Source organism: Emydura macquarii, unplaced genomic scaffold (assembly GCF_026122565.2).
Source record: "Emydura macquarii macquarii isolate MOO-44397 ecotype Brisbane River unplaced genomic scaffold, CSIRO-AGI_Emac_v2 contig_2205, whole genome shotgun sequence".
NCBI classification, from domain to species: Eukaryota; Metazoa; Chordata; order Testudines; family Chelidae; genus Emydura; species Emydura macquarii.
The window spans coordinates 2,799,395-2,825,797 of NW_027132342.1; the positions used below are offsets into that span (position 1 = coordinate 2,799,395).

At 40.2% G+C, this 26,403-nt stretch overlaps 1 long non-coding RNA gene across 1 annotated transcript; it reads left to right on the forward strand.

Moving 5' to 3' along the window:
- The first annotated feature begins 9,088 nt into the window (after window positions 1–9,088).
- On the forward strand, window positions 9,089–25,224 carry LOC137160411 (uncharacterized). The gene is made up of 4 exons (XR_010921868.1): window positions 9,089–9,168; window positions 9,536–9,685; window positions 24,156–24,217; window positions 24,984–25,224. It is a non-coding gene; the product is annotated as an uncharacterized lncRNA (long non-coding RNA).
- Window positions 25,225–26,403: the final 1,179 nt, after the last annotated feature.

The window sequence follows — 26,403 nt, forward strand, 5'->3', positions numbered from 1 at the left end:
TCCATGTGGTAATCTTCCACTGTTTAGGCACCCCTAGAATGCTGGTGCCCCTAGGCACATGCCTAGTCCATAATTGGAAATCTGGTCCTGAGCACTGACGACATTTCTAGCCAACATCATCATCTGGTTCATCATTATGATCTCTGTCAAATGTTGGCACGTACATAGTGAAGACTGTTCTGACCACAGGCACAGTCGATTATGCAGTGACCACTACTGGTACAGGCACAAATAAGATCTTGTAGAATCTCAGTTGCCATTGGACTCTTAAAGAATACAAGAAGTAGTTCATCATACACATTTCTCCATCCATGCTGCAATAGTGATCCAATAACTAGTTTACCTGTGTGTGAAGATATCCAAATCTTTGTTTGTAAAGATGCTATTTTGACATGCTCTTCAGAACAGTCCTCACTTGTCCTTTGTAATGTGCACAAGCATTTAAGGTCTATCTAGATCTCTTTTTCTTTCTCGATCTGGTCAGAGAGCACTGCTAGCAACTTTCTTGCTGCAGAAATAGCGGCTTGTCTGTTACTCTCTCCTGATTTGCCAGTATCTCTGAAGTGGTAAACTCCCTTTAATGTCATCAAAGCAAACACAGATTTCCCCCCCCCCTCCCCCAATGCCAAATAATGATGACAGAGCCATGTCCTGTTAATGCGTGTGCAGTGGAAAGTATGAAAAGTCTGGAGTGCATCACAAATTGCATGCACAGGTATGAAGTGACGCTTGTCAGTTGTGCTGGTCATGGTACCTGTTTCAATCTACATGTTATCTGTGTGTTCCATTTTTGGAAAGTAGTCAACAGTAAGGACCAAAACATCTGTATCGGGACATAATTACTATGGTTCCTTTGACACCAAGAAACTCAAAAAACATATTGGCACATAAGATTGCTTCTGCATGCTGTGTGTCCACTTCTTCTTGAGCACTGTACAAATCTTGGCCTTCAACACCTCTACTGATGACAGACTTGACAGCTTCACCATTGGAAAAATCTCCAGCAAGGAGGAGTATTTGTATTTAGTGTGCTCCTACACTCAAGTGTATTTTGAACCATATATTCACAGAGGAATTTTAAGTTACTGCTTGTTAGGTGTCACGTTTAGAAACTTTTTCTATGGAGGCGAAAGGGCATCCACCAATCATTGGTTACTTCTTGCATCCAACTGTAGATCATGTGTGGCATTATCCTTCTGCAGTTTTCACAGAGTTACTGTTGTGATATCTGTCAAAGTCTTTGCTTTCAGAATTAGCTTGGTCAAATCTTTTAGGACCTGCCTCAAGTACTCAGCAGTCAATTTACTCTATGTGTGAAATTTGTCTCCAGCCATCATTTGTGTTGACAGCTTTGGCATCTCTGACGTACACTGCAGTTTCTTTGTAGTGTGCTTTTAGCTCACGGATTCTTTCCTCTTGAGCCTCAAGCTGATACCCTAATTTAGTTTTGTTCTTATTGTTCCATCAGCCTGGAAGGACACAGGCACAGGTCGCGTTGGGTGACTAAGGAACAACTGTCCCTGAAACATCTCCACATCTTGCAGAGGATGGGGCTCTACAGAAAACAATTTCTGGACTGACAGCTGCTGTGATTGACGAGGGAGAGACAGATAAATTTGGTATTCTTGGCCATGTCAGCAAATATTTTGATGCCAGATTTCTTGACTGGGCTGAGAAAGCTACATGTTCCATCAGAATCAAGTGCACCTCTCAAACATCTCTTCATTTGTTCTTCACCAACATCTGCTATTTTCAGTAGAGACTCTTATACATCTGATTGCAGTCCGGTAGATATGCTAATAAGTGCCTCTGGATGAGAGAGTCTGGATGAAATGGGTTTGTCAAACTGTTGATGACACAGTTGGTAAGATCTATAACATGGTCTTTATCCCTCTTCAGTGCAGAAGCTGTGACTTGTTTGTGGACTTTGTCTTTACTACTTCTTGTTAGTGCTACTTCTCTCCTATCTTCTGCATAGTCACTCAGGACATGGCTTGTGAGGATCCATTTAACAAAGGCTGGCTTCTTTTTGTCAGTCCTAAAATCCCACTGCTCCCTTTGGAACAGTTAAATATTATGTACTCTGCAATGGAAAGGCACCTTCTTTAAATGTCTTCTGAAGGATTCTCATTCCTTGCTGAATTATATACTTTTGTCCTTTGGTTGATTGATAAACTCCTGCACCAGTTGGGGCTGACCTATGTAAACTACAATAATATTCTGGGGCTTTCACTGGGCTGTTTCCGACTGAAAGATCAAAGCAGCATTACATAAAACCACTTATTCATTTGAAAGTGGTTCATCAAGCTCATTTGCCAGAAGAACAAGCACAAAACATATTGCTTAGATTACTAGCATCTTGGATATCAACTAATGTTATTGTCCTGCATAGGATAAAGGTAGTCTCGCCTTGTCCATGCTGTGCATGGAATGAAATTGCAGAACCATAGTGTTATTCTAATCTTGCCTGTAATTTGCAGTTTTTACATCTGAGCTAAGTAGGGCTTTATATATTTGCAGTAGCTTGGAGAGAAGAGCCTTCATGAGATCATTATCTCTTCAATCAGCTGATAGAAAGCAATGTAATAAAGTGACTGTGTTGTTGCAATGTAACTAGATGGTTTTGCTATATGATTGATTTTACTCAAGTAGAAAGACATGTTGGGTAATAAACTGCATCCTTAGCAATCAGGTCTTCCACAGATGTTCTCCGCAACATATCTTCTCTTTGAAGTGCTGTCTCCCTTAGATTGGTTGCTCTGTCAGATGCTTCTATTTTATGAAGTTTCTTGTCTTATGAGACTTTTTTCCTCAAGCAGACAATGCAACAGGACCAATTACTGGAAGATGTGCTTGCTTCAGTGGCAATAGAAGCAGGTGAACATGATATTTTCTGTTCAGATTCAAGGTATGTTTTCTTTCCTGGTTTCTGTGTTACTCTAACATGTGCCAAACTGGTCTTGCTTGTGTATTTCTGAAAGCAACCCCTGTGATGGAGTATTGGTACATCATCTAAACTAGAAAACTCATCCACCTGCCAATACAATACAATTAATCTCTCCTGGCTTTTGCTGCCAACATCACAGAATTCTGTGGCTTTTGACAGTTTTGCATTCTTTTGCTTTTCTTGACAAAACATTTTTCAAAATTTGTGGAGAGTCTTTTTCTCTTTGAGATAAACTTTAAGGTGCTTTAATATTCCATGTCTTTCTATACTGTATCTTCCCTTTTGAGGTGAAATTCCCAAAGTATTTTGTTAGCATTACCACAATCACCATCACCACTTATTCTTCATTTTGTACAAGTATACAGATTTGTGCTACATTAGATCTGTCAGTATCAAAATTGCCATTTTTGTTTAGTGAGCACTTTAACTGAAGCCCAAAATGAAGCTGTGTATTGTCACCTCTAACACTAATTGTGACCTGTGTATAAGTGTCACTGAATTAAAAAGCGAGTTTCCAGAATATTTCAAAGGCGTTCTACAAGCATAGGCAATTACAAATTGAAACTTTCTACCAGGCAGACTAGATGCTACATTGTATGTGCAAAAGCTTACAAATGGAGAAGCATTACATTAGGAATTCATGTATGTTTATATCTATCCACTGTGCAGTTCAAACTGTGGCCATGCAATCTGCTGCTACTAATGCACAGCCTTCAATATTAGACTGATCTGGTCAGCAAATTTCAACTGAAAATATAGAAAACTATTATAATCACTTATGAAATACTTCAACAATTAAGAATATGCAATGTGAAAACATTTCATGTTTATATATTGCAAATTGTTGATGTTCACCATTTTTACCACAGCTTTATCATTTCTGAAAAAAAATATTTGCCCATGCAAACTCAATAAAAACATTTTAAGACATTGGTTTTTGAAGCTTTGGCCAATGAATGCCACATCAAGGTGTTTAAATAAACTTAAACAGTAAAAACTGTAGTTATAGTCACGTTGCAGTGTTTCTCAAACTGCAATAAATTACTCATTTTGGATATCGTTTCACCTCGCCTACAGGCTTACAGCACTACTTGCAGCTCCACATCATACCTTATCTAAATGTATATAAAATTAATAAGCTTTCAAGTAATATATGATGTGGGTATGTGTAAGAGTGGGTACATTAAACTGCAAAAGTATGGCCCTTTTTGAAGAACTGCTGCATGCCAATATTATGTATTCTCTTGGCAGAGTCACCTGATCACTCCATATGAGAAACTATGGTGTGCTGGAGGGATGACTTTGTAGCTTAATTTTATGGTTTAAAAATTCCTATCATGCACTCCCTGAAACAAGTTCATAACCTGGCTGTGAAACCTTTCATCACCTGAGTTTGTAAATTGCTTGGGTTACCTCTCTGTGGCTCTTTTGAAATATATTCTTAAAAACCAAGGCCCTGTGTGATCATTGAGGGTTATGTTATGGCATTTAGTCACAGTGCTAAGGGACGGGGCAGAGCTGTAATGCCTCAGTGGAACCACAGTTTGCTTCAAGGAGGTACAATGTTTTCTAGAGCAGGGATTCTCAACCTTTTTCTTTCTAAGGCCCCCTCAACATGCTATAAAAATTCCAGGCTCCTGCTCCACAGGGTGCCAGGGCTCACAGACCCCCTGAAATAACTCACAATCGCTGGTTGAGAACTGCTGTTACAGAGCTCTAGGAAGCCCTGTGAATATGTTCCCAGTGCCCCATCTCAGGGATGTTGCAGCATGCTATCCTTTCTACAGCTAGCCAGCTCTGTGAACTGGTGCAGAGGGAGGGAAGTTCATGACCTAGCTCCTCCCCATCCACTTTAGGGCAATTTGAGCCTCGAGTCACAAAGAAGAAGCAGAGCCCTCTTGCTCCTGACACTTGCAAGGACCCAATTCCTGCTCCCTGGATAGGAGCAGATTGAATGGAAAAATCTTCAAGGTCGCATTTGTCTCCCAGCCCAATGTGTGAAAGGCTCCCCAGAAGTAGAGAATTTATGCAGATAGAGGATTATGCACAATCTGAAGTACTGCGGAGATTTTTTAGTATTGTTTTTAAGATGGCATTGAACTATGAACAGTTCCAGCCTGCAGCAGAGTGTGTGATGTCACAATACAGTGCATATGAGGGGAAGGACATCACATGCAGCAGAAGGAAGAGACGCTGGGTGTAGGGACCTGTAAAAAAAGAGGGAGAAAAGCTACATTGTTGACTGCCCCTCTTAAGCAGAGACATGCAAATAACTAATTTGTTTGGTTTGCTAATCATACTGAAAAATTAAAAAAAAACATTTCAGGTCAAACTAAATGTTTTGTTCGGCCTGAAATGAAACATTGTCTTCTTTTCAAGCCTTTTAAAAATTTTACAAATTAAATTTTACATTTAAAACTGAAAAGTCATTTTGAACAGAAAAATCAAAACGTTTCATTTAAAAAAATGACAACACAAAACATTTCAGTTTTTTTAATTTGTTGTTTTTTAAACCCTGAAATTGTTAGACCCTCTTTAAGAAAATCCGATGGGTGCTTTTATAAATAAAGGAATTATCCTGAATTCCAAAAACACTTAGGATCATATCCCAAAAGGTGCTGAGCACCTGCAACTTGATCCCTGTAATGTAGATAAGATATATATAGTACAGTATAAATAAGGATATGCTTGTCCCGTTTCAAGCTCTAACTTCTTTTGATGTTGATGAAATAGTTGTATAAACAAGAGAGTGAGCAGAAATAAAAAGAATCCAAAATGTCTGTGATGAAAATTCAGTGTTCAAAAGTTACTTTGATGTTGCTTTTTTATTAAAACCCCTTTTTACATCAGCATCTTTAGATTTACCTCCCATATAGCAGTTCCTGTATTTCATTTTCTTTCACAAAGATCAAATTAATAATAATAATGTCATGCTATAAAAAATCTCATCTGAAGACATTGTGATGAGTTAAATAGAAAGAACATTACCAGGGAGTCTAAGCTCTAGGTCAAAGGACAGCAGCTTGTAGTTTATTAGTATGAAGAAGAGAAGTTTGAAATTATATTAAATGTTTGTTCAAGGCATAATTAGTAGGGAGTCTATGCATTTTCAAATACTTCATACAGTGCTGTAGAATCTTACTTCATATTATCAGCAGTGGAAATGTTCCCTCTGATACATATTTTGCCTCCCCGACATGTAGGCAAACAATATAAAAGCAGGTCTATGATTGGACATTTGTTTGGGATTTTTTTACTTTTTTTCTCCTTTTTTATTCTGGCTGCTATGGAGCACTGTCAGACTCAGTAGGATATCAGAATCTGTAAATAAATTTGGGCTGAAACTAGTTTGCTTTTCAAGACACCCCAGACTGGGGAATTCAGAAAAACATAACCTGAAGTGACCTCACTAATTTTCACTCCTGTGTAGACTAAAGTCAGTACTTTTATGTAGGGGCTGTATTAGTGGTGCTGGAAGTCAAGCTCTGAGAATGTGTATGAGAAGGAGTAATTGGTAATCTGCAAGCTGTGCCTGGACCTGTGTAGAGTAAGAGCATCACATCAAAGGGATCCAGCAACACTGGAGCCATTTAATTACTGAACTCCATATCATGCTACCTCTGTGAGGCATTTTACCCTTGCCAGCAAGGAGACAAAGATAATGACCCCAGTCTCTTTTAGAGGAAAAAAGGGGGAGATAATCATGGTCATCATAGGCAAGTGAAAGGGAAAGGACTCCATCACCCCTCCCATGGTGTAAAGAAAAAAAGGAGAGGAAAAGATCCTTTGCTGCAAAGAAAGAACGCAAGTGCATTTTCAGCATTTTCACCTTCCTCCATTGGATTCATTAAAGCTACCCTAATTTGCACCAGGTGAGAATGTGGCCCCAGATATTTACCAGTACTAGGGCAGAGCACTGGCCTTGATGTTGTTTGGAAGTCCTGTAAACAGTGTGTGGTGGAAACACAGGGCTGTGTTGGTTTTGGGTAGAGTTGGGATAATGCTTCTTTTGCCTCCGCAGAAAAAGTGTCTCTACCCATAGATATTAAAACTATTTCATATTTTAGAAAATTTAGACTATGTATATTTATTTGCTTTAAATGAAGAAATAGAGCCAAGAAAATTGGCAGAGTCATTAGTTATAAAACAGTCCTAAATTTGCTCAAGGTTTTAATTCACATGCAGGATATAGTCCAGTTTTACATTCCCCTTCTAATGCTGTATCATCTGAGATTTATCCTGATAAAGAACAAAGATGGAGTGAAGAACATTGAGGATTATTAAAAAAAATGAATGTATCTAAGTAAGATTAAGCAGATGTGCACATTTCAGCATAATCAAACTTTTCCTCTGACAGAAAATTTAATGATGCAGTAACAGACTGATGGCTAATTTCTTTTTTCCTGGTGCCAGAGAGATTTGCAAATACTTAATTAGAGAAACTGATTTAGCTTCTGTGTCTAATATAATTATGGAATACTCAAGTCTTTGTAAGTGCTGTTTGTTGAAAACGTACATTTTTGCTAAACAAAATTAACAAATGTATTTTGAAAAATAGTATTTTCAATAGTTTTGCTATCTTGACTTCTAAAAGCGTTGGGCCAGTTTCTGATATCACTTACTCTGGAGTAAATCTGTCTAAAGCAATGGAGTTACTCTGGCTATACATCTTTGTATCTTGTGCCCAAAATTCAATCCACAATGAATATATTGTTTTTGTATACAATTATCAGATCTCCGTAGTTGTTCTTTTGTACCAGCAAGAATCAGATGACAGATTTTGAACTAAAAATCAAGTTTTGTGAAAAGCAGCTTTATAAAATGAGAACTTACATTTCAGTTGCTTGTTTTCATTTTTGGTTTTATTATCCTTATTATTTATATTTAGGCTTGGAAGGATTAGATTTTTATCAGTAAATTACAGTAAACAATTTGACAAACCACTTTATATATATATATATATATATATATATATATATATATATATATATATATTATATCCATCAATAATAAAAGTTTACAGATAGGCAAAGCAAAAAAAATGCCAATTGAGAACACAGAGTTTGATTTAAGGATATTTACTTTGTAAGTTTTGACATGATGTTGACATTGTGTTTTAACAATTATAAAGCTTTAACTTTTTGAATCACAATAGATGCTGTGATTAAATAATTGTCTGACCCTTCCATGATTTCCTGCAATTGTGAAAATTTAGATCAATAAAAATGGAAAAATGCTTTAAAATAATCAATTACCAGTCAGCCAATTATAAAAAATAAAAATTCAATTCTGCCAAGACTATTTACATCAAAGTAAAATTTAGAAGCCTTAATCAAAATGAAGGTGAGGGCCAAATTATATTTGTGCTGTACATATTTGTAAGTAAGAGGCAGTTCCTGTCCCAAAAAGCTTGCACTCTAAGGGCTTATTTTCATACAGATTTTGTATCTCTATAATATTATCAGTTTAGAAACCTATAAGATGAAGCAATACAAACCCCTTGTATGGACAGCTATACAAGTGGTGCTTATACCAGAATAGCTTATTCCCATAGGTTTCCAGAAATAAGCTGTATCAGTACATGTACCATTATACCAGTATAATAGTGGTACAGCCCTTAGTGTGGACACAAACTTTTCAGTATTAGTAGGCATCTTTTGGTCTGGAAAGACCATGGGTATGCGCCCCTGAGAGGTAAAAAATTTGCTCAGTTTGTTTTATGGCAGCCAGAGCTGTGGCTGAAGAGACCCACTTGAGAGAGAGAGACAATCTCTGCCACATTTGTCACATTTAAAGGTGGTGTTTCGACCCGTTGGGCTCTGCCTTCTCTGAGCAATTTTCTTCTCTACTAAAGTGGACTGCTTCCTCTCATAGCTTTGGAGACCTTGAGCCTTTGTTTACAAAGGCTGCAGTCTTGAGTGTAAACTTCCTAGTTATCCATATTGTGACAGGGCCAGACCTGATGGCTATAGGAGAGTAGTAGAGGGGGTCTATATTAGCCCCAGAATGAACAAATCCCTGTTCCCTGGGTGATCCAGCTGGGGCTACTCCTGGGGCAATTAGGCCAATTAGGCCAGCTGAGGCCAATCAAGGAGCTTGCCCCAGCAGTTAAAAGTCTCCCTGCCAGGCAGATGGGTAGCTGGAAGGGAGTTAGGAGAAGAAGCAGAGCGGTGTGGCTACAGGACTTGGAGCAACCACTGCCACATATTACAACCCCAAAGGTGCCAGAGACAAGAAGGGGGGGGTACCTGTCTGGTTACGGCCAGGGACGCAAGGCACAGGCCTGAGGGAGAACCCCCCCCCACCCAGTTCCAGGAAGCAGACTGCGAGCAGTGGGGCCAAAGACAGGTGACCCAGGGAAGGGAGTAAGTCACGGATTGGGCAGCTTGAAGACTACTCCACACAGGGTCCCTTGGTCGGGGCCTGGGGCAGAGGGTGGGACCAGGCCCCCCCCTGCTCCCACCCAGGCATGCCATGGTTGTAGCCGAAGAGGGCACAGTACCCATGAGAGGGCTAAACTAGCCGCCTGTGCCACAATATCCATTTCTTTGAGGTCTTGCTTACACACATCCTTGAAATGTTCTTTAGGTCTTTTTCCAGATGCCAGTTTGCCATAGAGGATGACCTTTGGGATGAGCTCATCATTCATTCAGCCTACGTGCCTGGGCCAGCAGAAGTGTCTGTTTAAGAAGTGTTTGCATGCTGGATATGCTGGTCTGCTTGAGCACCTCAGTGTTGGTGAGGCTGTCCCTCCAATAGAGAATGCATATGAAAGCTGTTGAACTTTTTTCATGATGAGCATATAAAGTCCATGTCTTTCTCCCTTCTGATGGCACATGCACAATACACAGATTTGTGTGTTCTGTCAGTTTATTATTTTGCCATACCATCTTGCTCAGTCTAGATATTGTTGTGGCAGCTTTTCTGCAGCTGATGTTGAGTTCTCTTTTTAAGTGAAAAGTTGACTGAGATAGTAGACCCTAGGCATGTGAAAAACCCCCAGGGTCTCTGCCTGTCTGACCTGGGGAAAGTTCCTTTCTGACCCCAATATAGTGATCAGTTAGACCCTGAACATGTATTTTCTCTCTCCTTATCTGGGACTGGAAGCGAAGAGAGCAGTAGTAAGAAGCGACCCAGGGAGGGTAATGTAGAGGCTCCACAACCTCTCCATGGGTCAATGCTGCTGACCCTCATAGGGCCCTGGGTTGGAGTCCGGTGGAGTGGCCAGGCTTGGGCTCCACAACCACTGCCCTCCTCCTGGCTGAGTGGATGCTAATCACTAGGCCATCTAGCCCATGGAGGACCCAACTACAGACCTATTTAGTCCCTGGAGTGCACTGCTTTTTGTTGACAGGCCAGTGCCTCCACTTCTTTTTGAGTGGGACCCTGCAATCCAGCCACTTTGCACCTGAGTCTCCAGCTTTCACCCAATTGCCAACCATGATACTCACAGGCTGAATGAGCTTGGCATCCACATGTTTCCCTTTGGCATCCTGTAGACCATAATAGTACAGTGGCACAGAAGCAGTTTCTTCAGAAAAAAAAGAATAAGTTATGTATACATAGATGGATAGAAAACAGACTTGTATGCATAAGGTGCTTGTTGGGATGCTTCTTATCTAGGCCTTTCTATTGCCTTTCCTGCTTGATTCCCCTGATAGCCTTATTTTAGCTAACTTTATAGTAAATAAGTCATCAACATCACACAGAGATATGCACCATAGTTAAAAATACAGATATTTCCCAGATCTCTGCACCATGATGAAAACATTGGTTTTTATTCAACTTAGTTCACACCACAAGTTTCACTTTGAATTTCAAGTACTAAATTGACCCAAACTATTTTAAAGTGGAAGTCTAAACTGCACAATCCTTTCACATTCAACTATTCAATTTAAACCATAAAATTACACAAAATTAACCTTGCTTGAAGTTCAAACTGCAACCATATCCCATCAGTGGTTTGCTTAAACCTTGTTTATGTGATTTTTTTTTTTTTAATTCTCTGATAGCATTAAACTCCAAAAACTACTACTACCTTGTCATGTTGGCTCTTGTCCAACATGAGTTTCAGTAATGAAGACAACCACCCAGCCTTTTTAGGACAATAAGCACTTGTAGCATTTCCCTCTGCAATCTGGACTGGTGTATAGCTGTGTCACCCCAATCCCTCACTCCTGGGCACCATTGTGCACTTGCTTCCTGCTGTGTGAATCCCCCACTCCTGGGTCAGCCCACACACAGCCTCCTGCAAGCAAGAGGTCCCTGATTTAGTGAACGAGCAGTTCTGGCCAGCCACTCATGGGATTATGCAATAGAATGACCCAGAAAACCCATCCAGTCCTAGATGCAACCCTAAGAACTGCTGTTTTACAGAGTTCAGTGCTGCACATTGCACACTGGAAACTCATATATGTCTGTCAGTTTATCAAAGAAATTGATATGCACCAGCTCTGTCACTTTAAATGAAGTCTCTGCACATACCCCAAACCACACATACTGCTTTAAATAAAACAAACAAATAACTTTAAGTTTCAGAGGGGTAGCCGTGTTAGTCTGTATACAGCAAAACAACGAGAGTCCTGCAGCACTTTAAAGACTAACAAATGTAATTTCTGCAGGCATAAGCTTTCGTGGGCTGCAACCCACTTCATCGGCTGCAAGAAATAGAAATCAGATAGGGGGTATATATACCTACAAGGATACCCTTGGATATATATACATACAAGGGTACAAGATTATAGTAGCAGTCCTCAATTTGACCTGGGCAAGAGCCTACTTCCTGGAAGGTTGTTTTGGAGCCATCAGAGACCTCACCAAGTGCTTTCCCCATCACTACAGTGAAGAACTGCCTAAAGCTTCTGGGCCACATGGCCTCTTCTCAGACTCAGACCTCTCCAAGCATGGCTGGCATCGGTGTACATGTCAGGCTGGCAGCTTTTGGACAAGGTGGTCACAGTCCCAATGGTGGTGACCCTCACCCTGCAATGGTGGCTCAACCAAGACATAGTGTATGGATGCATTCCTTTCGCAAAACCAGTTCCATCAATGTTGCTGGTCACTGATGCCTCAGATAAGGGAAGGCCGCCCACCTGGGGACCCTCAGGACCCAAGGCCTATGAGCCCCACACGAATTGGCCTTTTCATCAATGTCAAAGAACTAAGGGTGTGTGCTTAGCGTGCCAGACACTTCAACCCCACCTACAGGGCAAATGCATCTCGATACTCACAGACAATACCACAGCAATATTCTATATCAACAGACTGGGCAGAGCCCACTCTTCCCCCCTGTCCTGAGAAGTGATGAGCCTGTGAGAGTACTGCATAGCCCAATCCATTCACCTGGCAGCCTTTTACCTACCAGGTTCGCAGAACTTGCAGACCACCTGAGGAGATCATTTGTCAACCATCACGTGTGGTCTGTTCACCCAGATGTTCTAAATGCCACTTTCCAGAAGTGGGGTTTTCCTCAAGTGGACTTGTTTGCAACCAGTCTCAAAAAAAAAAATGCTCCCAGTTCTGCTTGTACCTGGAGCACAGTCCAGGATCCCTTTCAGATGCCTTTCTCCGCCCCTGGAATATGAACCTGCTGTATGTTTTCCCACCGATGGCCCTAATCAACAGGGTGCTACTCAAGGTCAGGAGGGACAAGGCGAGGATGATTCTTATAGCGCCAGTGTGGCCACAACAGCATTGGTTTTTGACTTTCCTGCACCTCTTGGAGGATGAACCTATTAACCTACCATTGCTCCAAGACTTGATCTGGCAGGAACACAGCAGCCTGCTCCACTGAACCTCAAGTCACAACATCTAACAGCATGGAAGCTGCATGGTTGAGTGAGGCGGAAAAGGGCTACTCGTCTTCCGTCCAGAGGGTCCTTATGAATAGCAGGAAGCCATTGATCAGATTGGTATATCTGGCAAAATGGAAAAGATTAGTATTGTTGTCATTAAGGAAAGGAGTCGCGCCAGACAACACTCCCCTACCCCTTATCCTGGACTACTTACTCTATTTGAAGGAAAAGGGCTTGGCAGTGTCATCCATACAAGTGCACCTGGCAGCAATTTTGGCTTTCCATCTGCTGGTTAATAGCAGAACAATCTTTGCAAACCTGATCTGCTCTCATTTTTTTGAAGGGGCTGGAATGCTTATACCCCCAAGTGCGACATCCCTTACCCCCATGGGATCTTAACCTGGTGCTGTCAAGGCTTATGGGATCCCCATTCAAATCTATTGTGACGTGCTCCATACGCTACCTTTCTTGGAAAGTGGTCTTCTTAGTTGCCATCACTTCAGCCAGCAGGGTGTCAGAAATCAAGACCCTTACTTCTGAGCCACAATAAGGATAAGGTGTGATTTGACTACATCCAGCCTTTCTTCCAAAAGTGATCTTGCACTTCCACAGTAACCAGGACATTTTTACCTGACACCACATAATATCAGGGAGGAACAAACGCTTCACTCGTTAGATGTTAGGCACTCCCTGACGTTCTACATAGAGAGAACTAGGCTATTCAGAAAGACTACCTAGCTTTTCATAGCAATTAATGAAAGGAAGTCTAGTCTCGGTCCAGAGGATCTCCTCTTGGATTACGTCAAGCATATGCATATGCTATGATCTGGTGAAAGTTCCACCTCATCACCTGACAGCACACTCCACAAAGTAGCAGGCCTCATCAGTGGCATTTGTGGCTCAGGTCCTGGTCCTAGACATATACAGGGCGATAACCTGGTCATCCATCCATCCATTTACTACTCACTATGCCATCACGCAGCAGGAAAGGGCTGATGCTGCCCTTGGGCAAGCAGTCCTACAGTCCATATCAACGTGGAACTCTGACCCCACCGCTTGACTTACGGCTTGAAAATTACCTACATGGAATGGACATGAGCAAGTACTTGAAGAAGGAAAAATGGTTACTAACCTTTCCATAACTGTTGTTCTTTGAGATGTGTTGCTCATGTCTGTTCCTCAAACTGCCCACTTGCCCCTCTGTCAGAGTAGCCAACAAGAAGGAACTGAAAGGGTGGAGAGTCGGCAGCTGTCTATATACCACGCCATGAAGGTGTCACTCCAGGGGGTACCAGAGCTGACCCAGCACGTACCACTAGGAAAAGCTTCCGGCAATGGTGCACGCGGCGCGCACATCTACATGGGAATGGAAGTAAGCAACACATCTTGAAGAACAACAGTTATGGAAAGGCTAGTAACCATTTCTTTTATGACTAACACTTAGTACTGGACTCAAAAAATCTGAAGTATATGCCTAGCTCTACAACAGACTTCCTGTATGATCTTGGGCAAGTCACTTAATCTCATCCTCAAAAGATACTTAGGATCCTGCCACTGATTTTAGTGGAAATTAGGAGCCTTTCAGGATCTGGGCCCGTGGGCCTTATCTCAGCTTCCCCATCTGTGAAATGGGGGATAATAATATTTCCTGCCTCACTGGAGTGTTGTGAAGCTAGATAAGAAAATAATTTAACTGTAAAACCCCTTGAGATCTTCAGATGGAAGGCATGATAAAAGTTTATATTTTATATAAACAGTAATACTTCTGGTAAGCAATATCTCAGGCCATGTGTGAAAAATACACTCCCTCCCCCCCCCCCCCTTCCCGAGCGATATAAGTTTTGCCGGCATAAGTGCTCGTGTGCACAGCATTGTGTCTGTGGGAGATGCTTTCCTGCTGACTTAGCTATCACTGTTCATTGTGCTGGTTTTATGATGTCATTTATAATATGGTTTTTTATTATGCCATATTGGGGCATAATGCAGCTACATGAGCACTCTTACAGTGGCACAGCTGCATCGGTACAGCTATGCCACTGTAAGCTTTTAAGTGTAGACATGGCCTTAGTTAAAGTTATTTTCATGTTCTCATTGTAGACAGAGCTGGTAATGACACCTGGAGTTAAGGTTGCCGTATATTTCCCCTTTTCAGAAGAACTGTTTTCAGTTGCTTATAACTTTGCCAAATTTTAACTGTGTGGGTATCTTCCTTATACTGTATATTTTATTTTTCGGGGGGTAGGGGGGGAGGATGGGTCAGAGAGAGAGAGGAATTCCATCAATAATGGTTCAGGTCTTTCTGAGAAAGAACAAAGGAAAATATGGGTAGTTTGGTGTGGTGTGGTGTTTTGGGTTTTTTTGCCCATGTTAAAAAATTCTTCAACCATTTATTTGAGAAGCTCTAGTACCCCCATGCTTTGGAATAGTATCTTGAAATTTGACTGAGGGGTCACGCTGGTGTCATGGATGTGCCTATTGCTTTCCATGTGAAAATCTGCCAAAATTTGGCCGGAGTTACAAGCTTATGACAATCTCAGTTTGCACATACTTAGAGACTTGTTTAGAGTTTGGCAGCTACATTCTGCAAAGATTTCTGCCATGATTATGCTGCAGTCCAGGAATGCAGGAACTGATTAGGACTTTCTGTATAGCTTTTCCTCTTGGTACTGCTGTTGAGCCAGACACAGGAACTGTTATATAGTTGCCCCACTTTCCTCAGTTCTCAGTGCTCTTACTGCCCGGGCCCAGGCAGTGTGGAGAAGTAGGAAGCATCCAGAGTGGAATACAGAAGGATAAGGAGCTGAGGGTGCAGAGAGCACTGGGAATTGGACTGGAACAAGGAGTGAGGGTAGTTGGAAGAGGAACTAAGGGTTATGGGAGGGATGAGTGGGATGGGAACCTTGGGGCTAGGAGGAGACTGGGATGGGAGCCTGAGTGGTGAGGGGGGACTTATACTAGGGCAAGGAGCCAGGAAGTGAGGGGGAATAGGACTGGGATGGTGACGGGCTGGATGGGCCAAGGCAGAAGGGGGTTGGGCTTCAGGGGAACAGGGGCAGAAGGGTCTGTAACCACTAGAACACATTCCCTTCTAAACCTGGAATAGAAGGATTCCTTTGCTGTCAGCAAAAGCTTGTGAAATCCACTGGCAGAGCATGTACCTTATTGTTTGAAAGTACTGTATGTAAAGCACACGAGGGGTTTTCAGTGCATAGCAGCATGGTCCACGAGGACATTTAGTTCTTGGCATACTGGAGCACTCTAGATTTACACCTCCCAATTTGCTATGCACTAACTGTTCATCTGCACAAACCCTCAGATTGCAAAATTAAGCCCTCAGAAGTTAGGAAATGCAAAAATTAATGTTTCCTGTATAACTTTAATTCACTCCCTCTCCCTTGTGCATATGCATTAGGATTCAATCTTTAACTATATTATCATACTATTTTTTCCCACAGGACCCCTGCCTCACTCATTTCTTGCTTCTTTCCGCTGGGAAAATGTGAGGGAAATGATTTTTAAATAGCAAAGAAATAGTTAATTTTTTTCAATTAAAAATTTGTTAAAGTGAAAGACTACCAGTTTTCCGATGGAGGGAGGGGATTTCTCCCCAGCTGAACCAGGTTGAGGTTGATCAGAAGCTGTGTGGAAAGCCAAACAAGAAGGTACAATTTAGTGCCACTCTCTTCATCTGTAATCCATCGGTGCCAGTTCATCTTATGCTTTTGCAAAATGCTTTCAATTTGTTTTTGCATGAGCTTCTGCAAACTCAGTTCTATCATGATTTAACTATATTGCTAAATGTATAGCCAACAGCTTGACTACCCCTGCAGTTTGTTATTAAGAATATTTACAAGATCAATTAATCAAGTGTACCTGGATTTATTGTCAAAAAGACAAAGCAGTACAATACAGAAACGAAAGAGTTAATGTTACCAATCCTCCTGGGAAGCTGTTCTCACAGCACTCAGTTTACCTTACACAGAAGGTGTGCTTCAAAACATGCATTCAAAACCAGCCATATTTATAGCATGACTGTTTATGTGCTAAAAGCATTCAGTATGTCACCCAAGACTAAAATATACCAGTTAACTTTTTATCTTGTTTTTCTGGTACCATGGTGTACCTTTCCTTATATCTGATTTGGCTACTACGTTCCAAATCAGTGGCCCATGCGGGTACCTTCCAAGCTTGTACCAGGCAGAATATTCATGTTTCTTTTCTTTGACAAGTTTCATATTTTCCCTTGCCAGAGATGCTGTTTGCCTTGCAAAGTGTTATGGGATACTTAGCCAAGGGTGAACAGAATTGAGGAAAGAGCATAATACATTCAGTTAACATAACTTCCCAACGTACATATATATTAATACTGTGCAAATTGTGTGTAACATATGTGTTGGCTAACAACTAAACATTCTAGAATTAAAAGGGACTTGGATGAATCTTCAATGCCTGATTGGCACATGCTTTCAGCTCCTCAGCACTTAGATGTTTGTTCCCAGTTTCAAGAAGAAGAACTAAGTTCCAGGAAATAAATTGTATTCCCATTTAAGTCAAAGGCCCCTATTACTGCAGAACACCCTGTTCATTCCTCAGACTCCTCACAAAACATTCAGAAATTCATACAAGGTGTCATATAAATTTAAATTCCCGGAAGGAGTTTAAGGCCCAGTCTTGCAACTGGGTCTACTAGTATGGACCCCTGCACTAGCAGATCATCTTACGAGATTGGGGCCTATCTATGAAGAGGATACTTTCAGGTTACTCTAGCTGCAACTTTAGTTAAACCAGAGAAATTTACATTTCATTGGGTGATTAAAATCAAAAGTACATTGCAAATTAAATGTTTACTCAAAGATTGTGAAGCAGATAGCTTCATATGAATGTTGTATGCCGTATTATCTGCATGAGTGTTTATATAAAACAATAAAAGCTCCCTGTACCCTTCTTGAATTTACTCCTATCTTTACTTCTCCAGGAATACAAAATCTTTCTAGTTTTCAGGGATATAATTTCAGAAAAAACCCAGGGCAGGGGGGCACTAATGAGATCTTTAATCTTCTGATTTACGTTATCAGAACAAAAGGAAGACAACACTACTCCTCCTATACTTGTTAATTCCAAATCTGCACATCTGAAACAATTAAGAAATAGATAGTTCATGCAGTGCTCATTAAGCACTGTGTAGGAGCCAGTGCAGGACAGCACACTCCCCAGAAGACAATGGAAGAAATTATGCCTCAGGGTAGAGTCACACTCACTGCTGCTGAATGCCCAAAGCAAGAGCACCCTCTTATCTATTAGGCAGGGGCACATTATTCAAGCTCTGTGGGCTGGTGAAGAGGAGGCAGAGACATAACTATCTTGTCCTTAACCTAAACAACTCCTTAACCTAAACCTAAACAGCAGCAAAGGCTGTTGCTCCCCAGAGAGAGCAGTCCCTTCTCATAAGAATTGAGAATATGATTGCAAAGCCCACACTGCAGCCAATTAGGTTGAGGATTCATGGGCACCTGAGCGCAAGGGCCTGTTACAATCCAGCCCGAAGAATTTAAGGTAAATAACTCTATAACTAATTATCCACAATTCTACGCTACCTTTACAGACTGAAAACATGTTGCCTGATTTTGTTTGTTCTTTCACTATTGAGGATCACTTGAAGTTTTGGTTGATTGTTCCAACAGAGCCCCTACTGTTTCTACATAATGTAATACAGATGTTTGTAACAGTATGACTGACAGCCATAATTAATTCTCATGTACCCTCTGGGTTAAAATATTGAAATTTGGTTCACTCATTCACTTTGGACCACAGATTACGGGGAGGTGTGATTACGGATATGAACTTTGATCACCATCATCATCAGGGTATTTTTGTAAAGGGACTTCAACAATCCAAAATTAATTTTGAATGACAGTCTTGAAGTTTAGTACACTCATTCACTGTGGGACTCAGAGTTAGGTGAAGGAAGGAATCCCAGTGTTCACCTTTCCATCAGATGTCACCCCAAAATTAATTCTGAATTCAATCTTTAAAGTGCTCCTTTGAGCTACAGCCTTCAAAATGTGGAACACTCATTCGTTATGAACTGCTGCTTACAAAATAATAAATGTAATTCCCCTTCAGGTCACCAAAAGGTCAGTCTAACAGTTGAATGTCCCATGGAAGAAATTAATGTTTGATACTAGGTCTTCAATTTACAGAATTTAAGGGTATTTTAGGGGGATCAGTTGTATTTAGCAGATTTTAACAATGAACATTGTCAATGGTGAGTGAGTTTTGCAAAAAGTAGGTTGCTGTCAACTAGTGATTGTGTGTTTTCTTTGGCCAAACTGCCTTTCTACATTTCAGTTATACAAAGCTGGCCGAAACTCAGTACTTTTGGTGTCTGTGAGTACATCTTCACTGATGGTGGCAAATTCGCCGCCGTCAGATCGATCTATCTGGATCGATTGAGCAGTCAGTGGAGACCCGCTTGATTGATCTGGAAGTCGATTTGTTAAAACTTACCCTCTCAAGTGGCGCAGCGCAGTGAAGACACCATGCACAACGGAAGTTAAGAAGTCAATGGGAGTTACGGAAGCTACTCTGCGTAGCTTGCGTAATTCCTATTGACTGCCGCCCAATTTTAAGGTAAGTGTAGACCAGGCCTGTGTGTTGAAAGTGAAACTTTTCTTTGCTTTTGACCCACAGTAATCTGTCCCTTAGCTTCACTTTGAGTTCAGATTTTAAAGGAAACAAAATGATTTCAAACTAGTTATGTTTGAATTGTTTGACTGAAACCACAAAAATACTCAATCATCCCTTTTTAAAGATTGAATTGCATTTTTGACTCAGCAGTTAATCACTCAAATTTTGTTTGTGAAAATCTCTCTTTTCCGCTCCCTCCGTTGAGTCATCAGTTGATCACTTGTTGTCAGATTGCTGTTTGTGATGTATTTCATATTTGAGCCTGGTTTGTTGTGATAAGTTGCGAGGGAAAAAAACCCCCACATGTTGGAAGTGATTTTTGTTTCTCTAATATTCCTGACTAGTTGAGCATAACTCACATGATCAGAAGGACCAGCCCAGCTCAACAGAAGCTATTGTCCCATGTTTTTTCAAAGATGAATTGAATTTCTTTTGAGCTACCTGATCCAGCTGGAAACATATGGGAAAAAATTCTAATCCTACTCTCAGTGTCTGTCTGACTTTGGCAGACAACTTCCTAGTACATTTATTGCTTTCTGTAATATATTTGGAAACTGTCTTAGACTGGGAGATAAGTTTCTCTTGGTTTTACAGGGGGGAACTTATTCGTTTCAATGATGTCCAAGTTCTCTTGTGCCATCAGCCTGAAGCCTATAGCATGTTGTTATTGAACAAAGGCATTCACTGTCTTCCTTAAGTCCCCAATTTGTGGGATATTATCTTATCACTATCATTGAATTGACTCCCTGTTTTACAGCAGGAATTCTCCATCAGATCTGAATTGTGTTATACCATAGGAATGAAGTGTAGGGTGTGTAGGTATGTTAAGAGACACCGGGGGGTGGTTTGGGGCAAAACACATTTTAACAATTATCATGCCAGTTCCCATAGCAGGTCTGTCTCTTTCACATTCTTGATCTTTTTATGTAGCTGAACAGTAGTTGTATTTGGCAGCTTCTTTATATATAAAAAGTCATCTTAACATTAATGGGTGAGAGTGATCCAATTTATCCTTTGTTGCCAAACAGTGACTTTTATATAGAAAAGCTTTTTACTCTGCAGTAGTTGTAGTATAAGAATGTGTGTATTCATATAACTAAGATTACATGCAGACTATAAGTGTCTCAGAGAACCTGGAAATTCAGCGTTATGGTTAAATGAATGTGCTGGACAAAAAGTTTTCCACTTCCTGACCATTGTGTGTCTAGTATTTGTTTTACTGATGGAAATATTACATATGTTGAAAATTGTCAATGGAATGTGTAGATTCTGGATAGCCACTATAACTGCAATCACAAAAATAATGTGATGCCACATAGTTACCATAATAAATAATTATACCTGACATGTGAGTAAAGTGTCTGGTGGTTGACAGAGCTTGATGGCTAAAGATAAATATTGTGACTTTTTTTTTAAGGTTGTGGCAATTAGTTTATGCCAAAGTTAGGAGAATGCAACAGGTAACATCACCTGTATAATAAATATCTGTCTGACTAAAGATTCACTCATTTGTTGCCAATATAGGTTATTGATTTTTAAAATCCAGTGATTTTCCTTAGTTTGTTTTTTGTAAAACTGACTCATTCTGTACTGCTGGAAACTCAAGAAACCTAGGTATCTAAGCACCTTTCTCCAAAACTGTGCTCACTTCTGTTGACATTGTTTCCCTTATTTTTGGTAATCAACATAATCAACCATTATTCAGCTAAAGTTTTCAAAAGATTGGTTATCCCATTATTTTTCAGTATGGCTGACTATCAAGGTTATATCTTTCGGTTCAATCACATCTGAAAACACTCTCAGACCTTGATTTAAACTACGTTTAGTCTCAGAGGTGACTGCACTTCAGTAGTATGTAAGTAATGCTTCAGTGGGGCCTGATCCTGTGCAGTACTGAGTAACCTCAACTCTCACTACAGTTGAGGGTGGTCACAACTTTGACCCCTATGCCTGGCTAACTTCTGCTCTCAATAACCCCTGTGGAATCCCATAGCCTTCAAAGTTGGCACAGAGTCTATTAAAGTGCTTTGAAAACCTTCAGGATGAAAGGTTCAGTAGAAACATAAAATCATTGTATCCCATTATTTTCATGTCAGTTAGTATAATTTATGCTTACTCTGAGTACCCAAGAATATACTTTCAAGTATGCTCGACACAGAGAGCAGTAAAAGGAAACTCCAGAATGCCAAATACTTTCTAAGTGACAAACTGATTTTATTATGCTCTGCTTGGGAGGCTTTTTGTTAAGTGTATCTTTAAAATTATATCCATTGGGGTTGCTTTACAGAAAAAGCACATTCACTTTTAATCTTTAAATCTGAACTCTTATTTAAAATCTTTAAGTGTTTTAAGTTGTGCTGATTGCCAACACCAATACACAGCTACTCTTAACCCCTTGTCTCTACCACAAACTACTGGCATCCAGAACTATGTCTAAACTTCCCACGATGCATCTTGAAGTCACAGCCTTGGATCCAGGCACTCTCAGGGAGGCAAAGTAGTAGGGAGAGATCAGCTACCAATACCTTGTCTAGTACAAAAGATTATTCACACCCATGAGATATTTTTAGTTTAAGATAATGAATATTATGTTATTTATAAAATATTAGCATCTACTAAGTGCCAATAGAATGGTCAGTGTTGTACAAGGCAAAGAAGACACTATCCATGTTTGAAGCTGCTTACAATTTCATTGGGAGTTTACCATAGAAATAAACAGTCTCAGCTGACAAGAAAAGAATGCTGTGCAGACCTTGATGCATACCATACACTTGATCTTCAGAGTACGTCACAAAGCCCATCTTTCTGAACATGTGTTTAGGATGGGTTAAGTTATTAGGTGGGAGTGTGCGGGGCTTTTGTTGAAATTCTGAAACATGGAAAGATTTTATTCTGCAGTGTTTTCCAACCTGGCTCATTGTTTTATGTGAGTTGGGTTTGCTCCTGTTTTGTTTTTTATTCTTATGCGTGTTTCTGATGATGGCAGAACACCTTGAAGTCTGGGGATAGGCTTCTGATTATTTTGTTTCAGCTTAAATACATAGAAGTAAATAATTCCCAATTATGAAGACTCCAAATAACTGAGTCTTTATGATTTGCTTAATGACTGACTATTTTTCAATAACCATATAGCATTCAGATACCTATACTCTGTATGACCATCATTATAGTCAGCTCAAAGCAGAGGGATTTGTATATTCTTTTCTGTGCTGTGATGGAGTGCCGCCCTCAAAAATCTCCTTACAAACAAAATAAACTTTGCTGCCTTTACTTCTGACTCCCTCCAAAACCATTCACCTTGCCTAGCACTAGATACTGTTGTACCTCGGCTGACTTGTAACCAATTTTGGGGCTTTGCAGCTGGTAATTTGCCATTGCTGGAGAAAAACTGAGTCAGGTTAACATGGGATTCGATTGTTTATACTATGTATGAGTTCTTATCTACATTCTGTAAATGAGCCATGTTACTCCCCAACAAAGATAAACCCAACAGCATGCAGACAACTTGGCAAATCCCAGCTCAGTCACCCTCTGCCATCACCAGGAACAGCTGTCCTCACTTCTGTTCTGTCAAATGCCATGGAACCTTCCCCTCCTGGCTGCCCTCTCACCAGTCAAGAATGGTAGAGCAGCAGCAGATTCATCACACTTCCTGCTTACCTATTACCACCCAATGGATTCATTACAATATTAAATATTATTTAACTGCAAACTTTCTCTTAGCTGCAGAAGGGATCTTCAAGGGGATCAAGAAAATCTGAATCACAAGACAATTCCTATCAAGAATGGAACTCATGAGATCCGAGTTCAATACCCTGCTCTACAACAGGTTTCCTATGTGACCTTGGGAAAATTCACTCAATCTCCTGTGCCTCAGCCTTCTATCTGTAAAAGAGATTATTCATTTTAAATTTATTTAGAAATATTCCCTTTCTTTGTATGTCTTGTTTATTTAGATGGTAAGCTCTTTGGGAAAGGAACTCTTTTACTATGTGAATGTACAGCACAGTGCAAAGGGGTCACAATCTCAACTGGACATAAAAGCACTTACTCCGACTAACAATTCATAAAAGGTCAGGAAGAGCATGAGGAGTTATTGAGAAGGCTGGAGTTAGGTTGGTGACAAGGTGTCAGAAGCTGAGGGGGCTATATTTGTTGTGGGGATTTCTGAAGGCTGTAGTCATTCCGAGAAAAGTGATTTATAGCAGCTAGTTATACCAAAGGGATTAGAGGAGGAGCCCATTTCAATTTAATCCGAACTCCCTATTATGTTGGTAATCATACCTTGGACTAGTGAACTCCTTGGACATCAGCCTTGAAGTTTATTTACCTCAGACTATGGCTATTAACTCAAAACAGGAAAAAACTCTGATTATTTAGGTATACTGTACTTATAACCCTAAAACAGGAATTATTTTAGCATTGCTCTTTTGTTTCATGCACTCAGCCATCAACTTTATGTCTCTACTTTATTTCCTATTATAAATGTTGACATCTGGAGTGTTTAGATCACCAGCAAGGCTAGTTGTAAAACAGACATGCTGCTTTGCAGTATGCAAAGATTCCAGAAAACACACCATAACATCTTGGGAAAATACATAAAAGCTGATAACCAATTTAGGATGTGATTCACTTCAGTGCTAGGTAAGAATGCTTAGTACAACTGATTGTTTTGTTTATTTTTTAAATTTTGGTCCTGATTCCGCTACCTTTGTCACGCTGACTAGAGCCTTACTCAAATAGGCCCACTGAAGTGACTATCCATTCATGGAGCAAAGTCGGACCCATGGTGAGTAAGGGTGGCAGAATGCACACTTTTATTGATTTATATGGTACCAATTGTAAAAAAAAAAAAAAACAACCCAAACTAGTACTAGTAGGCAAAGCGGGGGAGATGTGGGGGGTGAAAGATGGGGAGAAACAAAGTTCAATGGGCTCAAAAAACCAAAAAATTAGAAAGAAAGCTGTTCAAACAAGGAAGAAATTGGCCAGGGAGGAACTGACCCAAATAGGCAAATCCCTGGAGGACAGCAACTGAGGGACTCTGGTGAAAAGGCTAATTCTTAAATCACAATCAAACTTGGCAGAAGCTTGGGCACTGCATTCCATGCCAACTCTGCAATTTACAGGTTGGACCTGCCACCTTTCAGGCCACAGTACAAGAGTGGAAGGCAACTTATGGTCTGATTCCCCCTCTTCTGGAAACTCGGAAGTCCTGCTTTTACATGGTGCATTGTAAATTGTTGTCCACTCTAGCAAACATACTAGGGGAGGTTGTTTCCTACATTTAAAGCTTAGATTTAAAATGGGCAGTGGAATTTTAAATCCTGCCACCACCACCCAAATGAAAAGAGTCATTTTTGAAAATTATTTCTTGCCAACAGATTGGATTCCAATAATTTGTACTTGTCAGGCTGCCAGAACTTATAAATATAGATAACATTTAATATTTATTGCTTTGGCCAGTAAGTAAAATATTGTCATTGCAATAATATTTTAGAGTATTATTTATCGAATAGCTAATAGGATTTTCATATGTGTTTTATGTCTTTCAGTCATGGGAGGTGCAGTTTGACAGCAAAATATACTTGGCTTTGAAGTCTCACAAAAAATTCCTTTTGAAGGAGAATGGCATGCAAACAGCAAGTAAAATATTTTAATTAGAGATATTTGGGTTATAAAATAGTCTACCCTCACTACACTACTAGCTTATGTACTTTGGAAACACCCTCAAATACCATTAATTCAGACTGAGTTGGTTGCCTTGGTTTTTCTGCTGTCCAACCCTAATTTCATAAAGTGTAAAATTAAAAAGACTCAGCAATTATCTGCAGCTGCACTATAACACATACTTTTGAGAGGTGTACAAAGACACAAGAGTAAAATAATAGCATTAATTTAGCACTTTACATCTAGAAAGTGCTGTACAAACATTAATTCATACAAACAATGCCCTTTTGACACAGGCAAATATTACTATCCCTTTTCTGCAGATTGGAAAGCAGAAATAGAGAGAATGAAGCCAAAATTTTTAAACTTTGGGTGGCCAAGGATATGCAGCCAAATAAGTGGCCCAATTTTCTGAGGTAATGAGTAAACACAGGTGTCCCATGGACTTTAGTAGGAATGGAAGGTGCTTAGCAACTTGGAAAATCAGGCCACTTATTTTGGGTACCTAGATAAGTATTTAAGTGCCTCTCTTGAGATACCCTCATTTGAAAATGTTCACCTAAGTGACTTGCCTAACAAGCAAAGCAATGTCTGGCATTTGGATTAGAACTCTGCAAATCTTTGCTTTTAGGCCTCTGTACAATCTGCTAGACAACATTACTCTCTCAGACAATTTTGAGGTGGATTTGCTGGATGTAATGTAGCAGTGTGAAAAGAATTATAATTCTTATTTACCATATACTTAGTCATTTCATCAGAGGATTTCAAAGTGCTTTACAAACATGAATTAATTATCATCATTCCATTACATCATAAATAAGTATTACGATCCCCGTTTTACAGATGGCAAAACAGAAACAGAAAATTAAGTGATTTGCCTCAGGTCACACACTGAGTTGGTAGCAGAGACGGTGGTCCCTTCTGGCCTGGAACTCTATGGTTCTATGTTGAAATTGTGTGAAAGCCTGCTAGAGATGAGCCCCAACAGTATGTGAAGGAACTCCAATAGTTAGAAAAAACAATGTACCATAGAATTTTTATACAGGATCCTTCCCAAAAATATTGTCCATTCTTTCATTGAAGGACTAACCTCTGCTATATCATCCCAACCAGGGCTTTGTGCAGCAGCATCTCTAAAGATGAAGTCAGGTAACCCATTCCTCTTCACCACCCTTTGTCCATTCTTTCATTGAAGTGCCTACATGTTGTGCAGCAGCATCTCTGATGAAGTCAACATCCTCTGTCAATCAGTGAGGAGGAAAAGTTTTCAGCACTGAGTCCATTTACAGAACTTCCTCCTTAACT